Here is a 13,620-nt window from a genome sequence, read left to right as displayed (position 1 = left end):
TTGCTGTTTTTTTTTCTCCACCACGCAAAAACATATACAGCATAGGAGAGATTACAAATTAAAGGAAGATATTTAAAGGGCATTTTTTACAAGAACTGTAGATTAGTCTTCGCTTCAAAATTTAAGTAAAACCCACCAGAGTACACAGATCCTTTTAATGTACTAGAATCAGCTTTCTGCACCAGCTTTGCAGTCCCCATAGCTTTGGGAGGCTCTAAAGTGTACCCTGTGCTCAGCCTTAGCAAGGCTGCCGCTGACATATCTGCATGATCTATACTGACCAGTAGACTTAAGGGTGCTCCAAAAGTGACCAAACTTTACATGTGGGTATTCCTACTGAAGTCTAGGCAAACCCGTGGCAAAAATAACTACTTCTAGAGCATACACAATTTATATTAATAAAATTGTATCAAAGGGATAGCTACACGTTGTGCCAATATATTGTAGTACAAAATAATGTGATCACACAGGTTTTGGATGAATTCAGCCATAATCCATATATTCTTTGACAAGTACAGGACTGCTTCTCCGCAGAAAACAGCAGGAAGATCTGATATATTGTTTAGTGTAGAGCTGGGATTTACCATCATTTTATTACATGGGGTTATTCCTTTAATACATGAATGAATCAAAATCATGTCATTTTCTAATGTGCTCATTCAATTCTTCAGCATGAAGATCTGAGTTTGCTGTGAGTGAATGAGAACATCACTTTTTATATTAACAATATGCAAAGCACCACTTATTTGTCAGGGAGGTCGTTTTCGGAGCTGCAGCTTTGTTGAGATAAAGAAGGGAATTTTGTTTACTTACCGTAAATTCCTTTTCTTCTAGCTCCTATTGGGAGACCCAGACAATTGGGGTGTATAGCTTCTGCCTCCGGAGGCCACACAAAGTATTACACTTTAAAAAGTGTAACCCCTCCCCTCTGCCTATACACCCTCCCGTGCATCACGGGCTCCTCAGTTTTGGTGCAAAAGCAGGAAGGAGGAAACTTATAAATTGGTCTAAGGTAAATTCAATCCGAAGGATGTTCGGAGAACTGAAAACCATGAACCAAAAGAACAATTCAACATGAACAACATGTGTACACAAAAGAACAAACAGCCCGAAGGGAACAGGGGCGGGTGTTGGGTCTCCCAATAGGAGCTAGAAGAAAAGGAATTTACGGTAAGTAAACAAAATTCCCTTCTTCTTTGTCGCTCCATTGGAAGACCCAGACAATTGGGACGTCCAAAAGCAGTCCCTGGGTGGGTAAAAGAATACCTCGATAAAAAGAGCCGAAAACGACCCCCTCTTACAGGTGGGCAACCGCCGCCTTGAGGACTCGCCTACCTAGACTGGCGTCTGCCGAAGCATAGGTATTCACCTGATAGTGTTTCGTGAAAGTGTGCAGACTAGACCAGGTAGCTGCCTGACACACCTGCTGAGCCGTAGCCCGGTGCCGCAATGCCCAGGACGCACCCACGGCTCTGGTAGAATGGGCTTTCAGCCCCAAAGGAAGCGGAAGCCCAGAAGAACGGTAGGCTTCAAGAATCGGTTCCTTGATCCACCGAGCCAAGGTTGACTTGGAAGCCTGCGAACCCTTACGCTGGCCAGCGACAAGGACAAAGAGCGCATCTGAACGGCGCAAGGGCGCCGTGCGAGACACGTAGAGCCGGAGAGCTCTCACCAGATCTAACGAGTGCAAATCCTTTTCACATTGGTGAACTGGATGAGGGCAAAATGAAGGTAAGGAGATATCCTGATTGAGATGAAAAGGGGATACCACCTTAGGGAGAAATTCCAGGACCGGACGCAGAACCACCTTATCCTGGTGAAAAACCAGGAAGGGGGCTTTGCATGACAGCGCTGCCAGCTCCGACACTCTACGGAGCGATGTAACTGCCACTAGAAATGCCACCTTCTGCGAAAGACGTGATTCCCAGTTTTCTACGCCCGGGATGTGAACTGCGGAAATGGTGGAAGCTGTGGCTTCCACCCACTGCAGAATTCGTCGGACTTCCTGGAAGGCTTGACGACTGCGAGTGCCGCCTTGGTGGTTGATGTATGCGACGGCAGTGGCGTTGTCCGACTGGATCCGGATCTGCCTGCCCTCCAGCCACCGATGAAAGGCCAATAGGGCTAGATACACTGCCCTTATCTCCAGAATATTGATCTGAAGGGATGACTATCGGAGTCCAGGTTCCCTGAGCCCTGTGGTGGAGAAAAACCGCCCCCCACCCTGACAGGCTCGCGTCCGTCGTGACCACAGCCCAGGTGGGGGGTAGAAAGGATTTTCCCTGCGATAGAGAGTTGGGAAGGAGCCACCACTGAAGTGACGTCTTGGTTGCAAGGGAAAGAGAGACGTTCCTGTCGAGTGAAGTCGACCTCCTGTCCCATTTGCGGAGAATGTCCCACTGGAGTGGCCGCAGATGGAATTGCGCGAAGGGCACTGCCTCCATCGCTGCCACCATCTTCCCCAGGAAGTGCATGAAGCGCCTCAAGGGGTGCGACTGACCCCGAAGAAGAGATTGCACCCCTGCCTGCAGCGAAAGCTGCTTGTCCAGCGGTAGCATGACTACTGCTGACTATGAAACTCCATCCCAAGGTACGTCAGTGATTGGGTCGGTGTCAACTTGGATTTTGGGAAGTTGATGATCCACCCGAACTTCTGGAGAGTCGCCAGAGCGACGGAAGAAGGGAATTTTGTTTACTTACCGTAAATTCCTTTTCTTCTAGCTCCAATTGGGAGACCCAGACAATTGGGTGTATAGCTTCTGCCTCCGGAGGCCACACAAAGTATTACACTTTAAAAAGTGTAACCCCTCCCCTCTGCCTATACACCCCCCGTGCATCACGGGCTCCTCAGTTTTGGTGCAAAAGCAAGAAGGAGGAAACTTATAAATTGGTCTAAAGTAATTCAATCCGAAGGAAGTTCGGAAAACTGAAAACCATTCAACATGAACAACATGTGTACACAAATAACAACAGCCCGAAGGAAACAGGGGCGGGTGCTGGGTCTCCCAATTGGAGCTAGAAGAAAAGGAATTTACGGTAAGTAAACAAAATTCCCTTCTTCTTTGTCGCTCCATTGGGAGACCCAGACAATTGGGACGTCCAAAAGCAGTCCCTGGGTGGGTAAAATAATACCTCGTAATAGAGCCGTAAAGCGGCCCCTTCCTACAGGTGGGCAACCGCCGCCTGAAGGACTCGCCTACCTAGGCTGGCATCTGCCGAAGCATAGGTATGCACCTGATAGTGTTTCGTGAAAGTGTGCAGGCTCGACCAGGTAGCCGCCTGACACACCTGCTGAGCCGTAGCCTGGTGCCGCAAAGCCCAGGACGCACCCACGGCTCTGGTAGAATGGGCCTTCAGCCCTGAGGGAACCGGAAGCCCAGAAGATCGGTAAGCTTCGAGAATTGGTTCCTTGATCCACCGAGCCAGGGTTGATTTGGAAGCCTGTGACCCTTTACGCTGGCCAGCGACAAGGACAAAGAGTGCATCCGAGCAGCGCAGGGGCGCCGTACGAGAAATGTAGAGTCTGAGTGCTCTCACCAGATCTAACAAGTGCAAATCCTTTTCACATTGGTGAACTGGATGAGGACAAAAAGAGGGTAAGGAGATATCCTGATTGAGATGAAAGGGGGATACCACCTTAGGGAGAAATTCCGGAACCGGACGCAGAACCACCTTGTCCTGGTGAAACACCAGGAAAGGGGCTTTGCATGACAGCGCTGCTAGCTCAGACACTCTCCGAAGTGATGTGACTACTACTAGGAAGACCACTTTCTGCGAAAGGCGTGAAAGAGAAATATCCTTCATTGGCTCGAAAGGTGGCTTCTGAAGAGCCATCAGCACCCTGTTCAGATCCCAGGGTTCTAACGGACGCTTGTAAGGAGGGACTATGTGACAAACCCCCTGCAGGAACGTGCGTACCTGTGGAAGTCTGGCTAGGCGCTTCTGAAAAAACACAGAGAGCGCTGATACTTGTCCCTTAAGGGAGCCGAGCGACAAACCTTTTTCCAATCCGAATTGAAGGAAGGAAAGAAAAGTGGGCAAGGCAAATGGCCAGGGAGAAAAACCCTGATCAGAGCACCAGGATAAGAATATCCTCCACGTCCTGTGGTAGATCTTGGCGGACGTTGGTTTCCTAGCCTGTCTCATAGTGGCAATGACCTCTTGAGATAACCCTGAAGACGCTAGTATCCAGGACTCAATGGCCACACAGTCAGGTTGAGGGCCGCAGAATTCAGATGGAAAAACGGCCCTTGAGATAGCAAGTCTGGTCGGTCTGGTAGTGCCCACGGTTGGCCCACCGTGAGATGCCACAGATCCGGGTACCACGACCTCCTCGGCCAGTCTGGAGCGACGAGGATGGCGCGGCGGCAGTCGGACCTGATCTTGCGTAACACTCTGGGCAACAGTGCCAGAGGAGGAAACACATAAGGGAGTTGAAACTGCGACCAATCCTGAACTAAGGCGTCTGCCGCCAGAGCTCTGTGATCTTGAGACCGTGCCATGAATGCCGGGACCTTGTTGTTGTGCCGGGACGCCATTAGGTCGACGTCCGGCATCCCCCAGCGGCAACAGATCTCTTGAAACACGTCCGGGTGAAGGGACCATTCCCCTGCGTCCATGCCCTGGCGACTGAGAAAGTCTGCTTCCCAGTTTTCTACGCCCGGGATGTGAACTGCGGATATGGTGGAGGCTGTGGCTTCCACCCATAGCAGAATCCGCCGGACTTCCTGGAAGGCTTGCCGACTGCGTGTTCCGCCTTGGTGGTTGATGTATGCCACCGCTGTGGAGTTGTCCGACTGAATTCGGATCTGCTTGCCTTCCAGCCACGGCTGGAACGCCTTTAGGGCAAGATACACTGCCCTTATCTCCAGAACATTGATCTGAAGGGAGGACTCTGGCTGAGTCCAGGTACCCTGAGCCCTGTGGTGGAGAAAGACCGCTCCCCACCCTGAAAGACTCGCGTCCGTCGTGACCACCGCCCAGGATGGGGGTAGGAAGGATTTCCCCTTCGACAATGAAGTGGGAAGAAGCCACCACCGAAGGGAGGTTTTAGCTGCCTGAGAAAGGGAGACGTTCCTGTCGAGGGACGCCGACTTCCTGTCCCATTTGCGGAGAATGTCCCATTGAAGTGGACGCAGATGAAACTGCGCAAAAGGAACTGCCTCCATTGCTGCTACCATCTTCCCTAGGAAGTGCATGAGGCGCCTCAAGGGGTGTGACTGACCTTGAAGGAGAGATTGCACCCCTGTCTGTAGTGAACGCTGTTTGTCCAGCGGAAGCTTCACTATCGCTGAGAGAGTATGAAACTCCATGCCAAGATATGTCAGTGATTGGGCCGGTGTCAGATTTGACTTTGGGAAATTGATGATCCACCCGAATCTCTGGAGAGTCTCCAGGGCAATGTTCAGGCTGTGTTGGCATGCCACTTGAGAGGGTGCCTTGACAAGCAGATCGTCTAAGTAAGGGATCACCGAGTGTCCCTGAGAGTGCAGGACTGCTACTACTGTTGCCATGACCTTGGTGAAGACCCGTGGGGCTGTCGCCAGGCCGAAAGGCAGTGCCACGAACTGAAGGTGTTCGTCCCCTATGGCGAAACGCAGGAAGCGCTGATGCTCTGGTGCAATCGGTACGTGGAGATAAGCATCTTTGATGTCGATTGATGCTAGGAAATCTCCTTGGGACATTGAGGCGATGACGGAGCGGAGCGATTCCATCCGGAACCGCCTGGTTTTTACGTGTTTGTTGAGCAGTTTTAGGTCCAGAACGGGACGGAAGGATCCGTCCTTTTTTGGCACCACGAACAAGTTGGAGTAAAAACCGTGACCCTGTTGCTGAAGAGGAACAGGGATCACCACTCCTTCTGCCTTCAGAGTGCACACCGCCTGAAGAAGAGCATCGGCTCGCTCGGGGGGCAGAGATGTTTTGAAGAATCGAGTCGGAGGACGAGAGCTGAACTCTATCCTGTAACCGTGAGACAGAATGTCTCTCACCCAACGGTCTTTTACCTGTGGCAGCCAGGCGTCGCAAAAGCGGGAGAGCCTGCCACCGACCGAGGATGCGGTGTGAAGAGGCCGAAAGTCATGAGGAGGCCGCTTTGGGAGCGGTTCCTCCGGCGGTCTTTTTAGGACGTGACTTAGACCGCCATGAATCGGAGTTCCTCTGATCCTTCTGAGGCCTGTTGGACGAGGAGAATTGAGACCTGCCCGCGGGCCGAAAGGACCGAAACCTCGATTGTACCTTCCGTTGTTGAGGTCTGTTTGGTTTGGACTGGGGTAAGGATGAGTCCTTTCCCTTGGATTGTTTAATGATTTCATCCAATCGCTCACCAAACAGGCGGTCGCCAGAAAATGGCAAACCGGTTAAGAACTTTTTGGAAGCAGAGTCTGCCTTCCATTCACGTAGCCACATGGCCCTGCGGACTGCCACCGAATTGGCGGATGCTACCGCCGTACGGCTCGCAGAGTCCAGGACAGCATTAATGGCGTAGGACGCAAACGCTGACACCTGAGAGGTTAAGGACACCACCTGCGGAGCAGAGGCACGTGTGACTGCATTAATCTGCGAGTGACACGCTGAGATAGCTTGGAGTGCCCATACGGCTGCGAATGCCGGAGCAAAGGACGCACCGATAGCTTCGTAGATGGATTTCAACCAGAGCTCCATCTGTCTGTCAGTGGCATCCTTGAGTGAAGCCCCATCTTCCACGGCAACTATGGATCTAGCCGCCAGTCTGGAGACTGGAGGATCCACCTTGGGACACTGAGCCCAACCCTTGACAACGTCAGGGGGAAAGGGATAACGTGTGTCCTTAAGGCGCTTGGAAAAACGCTTATCTGGACAAGCTCGGTGTTTCTGGACTGCCTCTCTGAAGTCAGAGTGATCCAGAAACGTACTCCTTGTACGCTTGGGAAACCTGAAATGGAATTTCTCCTGCTGAGAAGCTGACTCCTCAATTGGAGGAGCTGGGGGAGAAAGATCCAACACCTGATTGATGGTCGCTATAAGGTCATTCACTATGGCGTCGCCTTCAGGTGTATCTAGGTTGAGAGCGGCCTCAGGATCAGAATCCTGATCTGCCACCTCCGCTTCATCGTCCAGAGAGTCCTCCTGCTGAGACCCTGAGCAGTGTGATGAAGTCGAGGGAATTTCCCAGCGAGCCCGCTTAGGCGGCCTGGGACTGCGGTCCGTGTCAGAGACCTCACCCTGGGACCTATGAGTCACCCCAGGAGCACTTTGCTGCTCCAACCGAGGGGGGCCTGGGGTCAATGATTCAACAGTGCCCGGGGCCTGAGTTACCGGTCTGGACTGCAAGGCTTCTAGTATCTTAGCAGACCATTTATCCATACTCTCAGAAAGTTTGTCAGCAAATACTGCAAACTCCGTCCCTGTCACCTGGACAGTGGTAGCAGGTGGTTCCACTTGGGCCACCTGTAGCAGAGGCTCCGGCTGAGTAAATGCCACAGGGGCCGAGCATTGCACACAATGAGGGTAGGTGGAACCTGCCGGTAGCATAGCCGCACATGAGGTACAGGTTGCAAAGTAAGCCTGTGCTTTGGCACCCTTGCTTTTTGCGGACGACATGCTGTTGTCTCCTCTGAGTACAATCCAGGAGGGTATATAGCCAAAAATCAACAGTGCGACCGTACAGTGTAAATGTATAGCATATAAGCATATATATATATATATATATATATATATATATATATATATATATATATATATATATATATATATATATACACACTTCGGCACTCAGTGGGGCCAGCACCTAGAAACAGGTGCTGCTTACCGACCGCCCAAAGCGGTTGTGTGATCACCAGATTCCCTGCCTGGGCCTCCCAGAGCCGTGATGTCTCTCCTCTCCAGCTTCAGATGTGCTGACAGGAATGGCTGCCGGCGTTCTGTGAGGAGGAGGGGGCCGTGGGCGTGCCCTAGAAAGTGCGGGAATCTGGTGCCCCACGGTGCTCAGTGAGGGGGGAGGAGGATACAAAGTATGCTCCAGCCCTCAGCGCTGACGTCCTGTGCAGCGTCCCGCCCTTCCCCTGACTGGCAGGCCTGGGGGCGGGAATATGCGGTACTAGGCCGCAAAAGCCGGGGACTAAAGTTATAAGCGCGGCCGGCAAATAAGCGCGGTCAGCGCGGTAGTCCCCGGCGCACTAACACACCCAGCAGTGCTGCAGCGTGTATGGCACAAGCGCTCCATGCGCGGTCCCCCAAGGGGACACAGAGTACCTCACAGTAGCAGGGCCTTGTCCCTGACGATACCCGGCTCCTGTCCAGCAGATTCCCCAGGGGCTGCGGAGGGAGCACGGTCCCAGTGCCTGGAGACCGATTAGGATCCCACTTCACCCAGAGCCCTTAAGGGATGGGGAAGGAAAGCAGCATGTGGCTCCTGCCTGTGTACCCGCAATGGGTACCTCAACCTTAACAGCACCGCCGACCAGAGTGGGGTGAGAAGGGAGCATGCTGGGGGCCCTGTATGGGCCCTCTTTTCTTCCATCCGACATAGTCAGCAGCTGCTGCTGACTAATTTGTGGAGCTATGCGTGCATGTGTGCCTCCTTCGCACAAAGCATAAAAACTGAGGAGCCCGTGATGCACGGGGGGTGTATAGGCAGAAGGGGAGGGGCTTTACACTTTTAAGTGTAATACTTTATGTGGCCTCCGGAGGCAGAAGCTAAACACCCAATTGTCTGGGTCTCCCAATGGAGCGACAAAGAAAGGCTGTTTTGACACGCCATCTGAGAGGGTGCCCTGACCAGAAGATCTTCTAAGTAGGGAATCACCGAGTGGCCCTGAGAGTGTAGGACCGCCACAACAGATGCCATGACCTTGGTGAACACCCGTGGGGCTGTCGCCAGGCCGAAAGGCAATGCCACGAACTGAAGGTGTTCGTCCCCGATGGCGAAACGCAAAAAGCGTTGATGTTCGGGTGCGATTGGCACATGGAGATAAGCATCCTTGATGTCGATCGATGCTAGGAAGTCTCCTTGTGACATCGAAGCGATGACAGAGCGGAGAGATTCCATCCGAAACCGTCTGGTGCTCACATGTCTGTTGAGCAGTTTGAGGTCCAGAACGGGACGGAACGAGCCGTCCTTCTTTGGCACCACAAACAAGTTGGAGTAAAAGCCGCGACCATGTTCCTGGAGGGGAACAGGGATCACAACTCCTTCTGTCTTCAGAGTGTTCACCGCCTGAAAAAGTGCATCGGCTCGCTCGGGGGGCGGAGATGTTCTGAAGAAACGAGTCGGGGACGAGAGCTGAACTCTATCCTGTAACCGTGAGACAGAATGTCTCTCACCCATCGGTCTTGGACATGTGGCCACCAGGCGTCGCAAAAGCGGGAGAGCCTGCCACCGACCGAGGATGCGGCTAGGGGATGCCGAGAGTCATGAGGAGGCCGCCTTGGAGGCAGTGCCTCCGGCGGTTTTTTGGGGGCGTGCCTTAGACCGCCACGCAAAAGAGTTCCTCTGGCCCTTCTCTGGCCTGTTGGACGAGGAGGATTGGGACTTGGCTGAGGGCCGAAAGGACCGAAACCTCGGTTGTATTTTCCGTTGCTGAGGTCGCTTCGGTTTGGACTGGGGTAAGGACGAGTCCTTTCCCTTGGATTCCTTAATAATTTCATCCAATCGTTCGCCAAACAATCGGTCGCCAGCAAACGGCAAACCGGTTAAGAACTTCTTGGAAGCAGAGTCTGCCTTCCATTCGCGTAGCCACATGGCTCTGCGGACTGCCACCGAATTAGCGGATGCTACCGCTGTACGGCTAGCAGAGTCCAGGACGGCGTTCATGGCGTAGGACGAAAAAGCCGACGCCTGAGAAGTCAAAGACGCCACTTGCGGAGCAGAGGTACGTGTCACCGCATTAATCTCAGACAAACAAGCTGAGATAGCTTGGAGTGCCCACACGGCTGAAAAGGCCGGGGCAAAAGACGCACCTGTGGCTTCATAGATGGATTTCACCAGGAGCTCTATCTGCCTGTCAGTGGCATCCTTGAGCGATGAGCCATCTGCAACTGATACTACAGATCTAGCCGCCAGTCTAGAGACTGGAGGATCCACCTTGGGACATTGAGCCCAACCCTTAACTACGTCAGAGGGGAAGGGGTAACGTGTGTCATTAAGGCGCTTAGTAAAGCGCTTGTCCGGAAAAGCTCTGTGCTTCTGGACAGCATCTCTGAAGTTGGAGTGATCGAAAAACGCACTCCGTGTACGTTTGGGAAACCTAAACTGGTGTTTCTCCTGCTGCGAAGTCGACTCCTCTATAGGTGGAGCTGGGGGAGAGAGATCTAGCACCTGGTTGATGGACGATATAAGGTCATTTACTATGGCGTCCCCTTCAGGTGTATCAAGATTGAGAGCAACGTCAGGGTCAGAGCCCTGAGCTGCGACGTCCGCCTCATCCTCCAGAGAGTCCTCAAGCTGAGACCCCGAGCAGTGTGAGGAAGTCGGGGAAGATTCCCAGCGAGCCCGCTTAGCCGGTCTGGGACTGTGGTCCGTGCAGGAGTCCTCCACGTGAGACCTAGGGGCCACCCCGGGAGCACGCTGCGGCGCAGACCGAGAGGGGCCTGGAGGCGATGATCCAATAGTGCCCGGGGCCTGTGTAAGGACCGGTCTGGACTGCAAGGCTTCTAGTAGCTTGGCAGACCATTTGTCCATAGACTGAGCCATGGATTGTGAAAGTGACTCAGAGAGTTTCTCAGCAAAAACTGCCAACTCTGTCCCTGCCGCCTGGACAGGGGAAGCAGGAGGGTCTGCCTGAGACGAGGGGCCCACTAGTGACCGAGGCTCCGGCTGGGCAAGTGCAACAGGGGTCGAGCATTGCTCACAGTGAGGGTAGGTGGAACCCGCAGGTAACATAGCCCTACAAGAGGTACAGGTTGCAAAAAAAACCCTTTGCCTTAGCGCCCTTGCTCCTTGTGGACGACATGCTGTTGTCTCCTAGGAGAGTGATCACTGAGGGTATATAGCCAAAAGCAAACAACCCGGCCGAACAGAGAAAATATATACAAATTATATATATACAAATTATATATATATATATATATAACCGACCGCCCAAAGCGGAGTGTGTGTCCACCAGATTCCCTGCCTTAGGTCTCCCAGAGCTCGTTCCTGAAATCCTCCTCCGGCAGAATGTTGTATAAAAATGGCTGCCGGAGCTCTCAGGGGAGGAGGGAGCCGTGGGCGGCGACTATTAAAGGGCGGGAATCTGGGGCCCTACAGTGATCAGTGAGGGGGGGGGAGGACACCTAAAGTATGCTCCAGCCCTCACTGCCGCCGTCAGGTCGACCGTCCCGCCCTTACCCCTGACTGGCAGGCCCGGGGGCGGGAGTTATGGTACTAGGCCGCAATGAAGCCGGGGACTAGATTTAATACCGCGGCCGACAAACAGGCGCGGTCGGCGCGGAAGTCCCGATCTTCACAAACCAGCAGCTGCTGCAGCGTCTGTGAAACAAGCGCTCCATGCACCGTCCCCATGGGGACACAGAGTACCTTTGATGCAGGGCCGTGTCCCTGAGGATACAATAGACTCCTGTCCGGCAGATTCCCACAGGGGCTGCGGAGGGAGCCCGGTCCCAGTGAATGGATGACCGGTTAGGATCCCACTTCATCCAGAGCCTCTAAGGGATGGTGAAGGAAAACGGCATGTGGCTCCAGCCTCTGTACCCGCAATGGGTACCTCAACCTTAACAGCACCGCCGACTTAGTGGGGTGAGAAGGGAGCATGCCGGGGGCCCTGTGGGGGCCCTCTTTTCTTCCAACCGATAAAATCAGCAGCTGCTGCTGACTAAAATGGAGATGCATGAGTGGATGTGTGCCTCCTTCTACACAAAGCATAAAACTGAGGAGCCCGTGATGCACGGGAGGGTGTATAGGCAGAGGGGAGGGGTTACACTTTTTAAAGTGTAATACTTTGTGTGGCCTCCGGAGGCAGAAGCTATACACCCCAATTGTCTGGGTCTCCCAATGGAGCGACAAAGAAATATCAACTTGTAATGAATACTTTACAATAGTGAGGGAGGGAGGGAGGGACTGATAGGACTGGGCTGACAGTCCATACTGCATCATTAAAGAGGACCTGCCCCTTATACATAAAAAATTAGTTAAATACCTTGTAAAAAAAAAATGAATGAGCTCCTTTGCCTAGGATGCTCTTTTCCATTGTGTGACTCTTCTGCAGATTTATTTCCATTTCGTTCAGGAACACACTATCTGAAATCTCAGCTTTGCAGTCCACCTGGGTGTTTCTTCAGTCTTCTCTGGGGGCGTGTGCTTTCACCCCTCTTTACAACACTCAGCCAATCACAGCTCAGCAGCACCTGGGACTGCTGGTCAGCTTCCAAGCTGTGATTGGCAGCGTCTGGATGAGAGGGGTGGAAGCACACGCCCCTAGAACATGCTGAAGAAACACCCAACTGTACTGCAAGCAGAGATTTCACATACATTGCACTCTAGAAGAAATAAGTGTGAATATTTCTGCAATGGAATGACTAAGCGCAAAATAAAAAAAAGTGGCAAACTCAGGTGAGCTCACTGAATGTTACAAGGTATGTCAGTACATTTGTTTGAGCAAGTGACAGATCATCTTTAACCAGTTCAAGATCAGGTCATTTACACCTGTTATTGACATGGTACATTTTCAGAGTTTTTGGTAAATATGGATAAACGTGAGCTGCAAAAAAGAAGGATTTTTGTGTACTCACCGTAAAATCTCTTTCTCTGAGTCTTCATTGGGGGACACAGGACCATGGGTTATGCTGCTGTCACTAGGAGGCTGACACTAAGTAAACAGAAAAAGTTAGCTCCTCCCCAGCAGTATAACCCCTGAGCCGGAGGCGGGCTCAATCAGTTTAGTGCACAAGCAGTAGGAGGAGAATCAAACAATCCTGGATAAAACAAGTTAAAAACTATGACCAGTAATCGTGTGACTAGTGGCCTGGGGAAATGGCCACTGATGCAACCGACAGGTAATATATATAACCAATAACACAAGCAGGGTGGGTGCTGTGTCCCCCAATGAAGACTCAGAGAAAGAGATTTTACGGTGAGTACACAAAAATCCTTCTTTCTCTATCGTTTCATTGGGGGACACAGGACCATGGGACGTCCAAAAGCAGTCCCTGGGTGGGAAGAGAAACCATCACCGGAGACAGGAAGGCAACCGCTTCCCCCTGTCGGGCTCGCGCCAGACGTACAAGCACCTACGTTGTGACAGGTGTGCCACTGCCACCCGCAGACCTTACTCCAAGACTGGCCGCTGTCGAAGCCTGGGTGTGACCCTGGTAGAAACTAGTAAAGGTATGCCGACTAGATCGGGTGGCGGCCCAGGGAACCTGGACGGTCGACATCTGGAGTCCAATCGTCCAAAGGGTACCCCTTGCTCGGTAGCCCGTGGCGGAAGTCCGCCCTTCAAGCGAAAGTCTTCACCTATGGAGTAATGGATCCATGTGACAATTCTGGCCTCTGGCGCCGGCATGCGTCCCTTGGGAACGGGTGGCGTGGTGGACTGGGTGTCGGTGTAACCGAAAGGGGTGTCCTGCAGACATGTAAGACTGAGGGCTCGTACCAGTTCTGGAACGAACTAGGCCCCTTTCCGGCTGAGAGAGGAGACTAGA

General features: G+C 52.6%; 1 protein-coding gene across 1 annotated transcript in view; it reads right to left on the bottom strand.

Moving 5' to 3' along the window:
- NUP153 (nucleoporin 153) overlaps window positions 1–13,620 on the bottom strand; it is a 177,169-nt gene that overhangs the window by 46,454 nt on the left and 117,095 nt on the right.

This window comes from Anomaloglossus baeobatrachus, chromosome 6 (genome assembly GCF_048569485.1).
Source record: "Anomaloglossus baeobatrachus isolate aAnoBae1 chromosome 6, aAnoBae1.hap1, whole genome shotgun sequence".
NCBI classification, from domain to species: domain Eukaryota; kingdom Metazoa; phylum Chordata; class Amphibia; order Anura; family Aromobatidae; genus Anomaloglossus; species Anomaloglossus baeobatrachus.
Note: the sequence above shows the minus strand (reverse complement) of the source record. Positions and strands in the feature narration are given on the sequence as shown.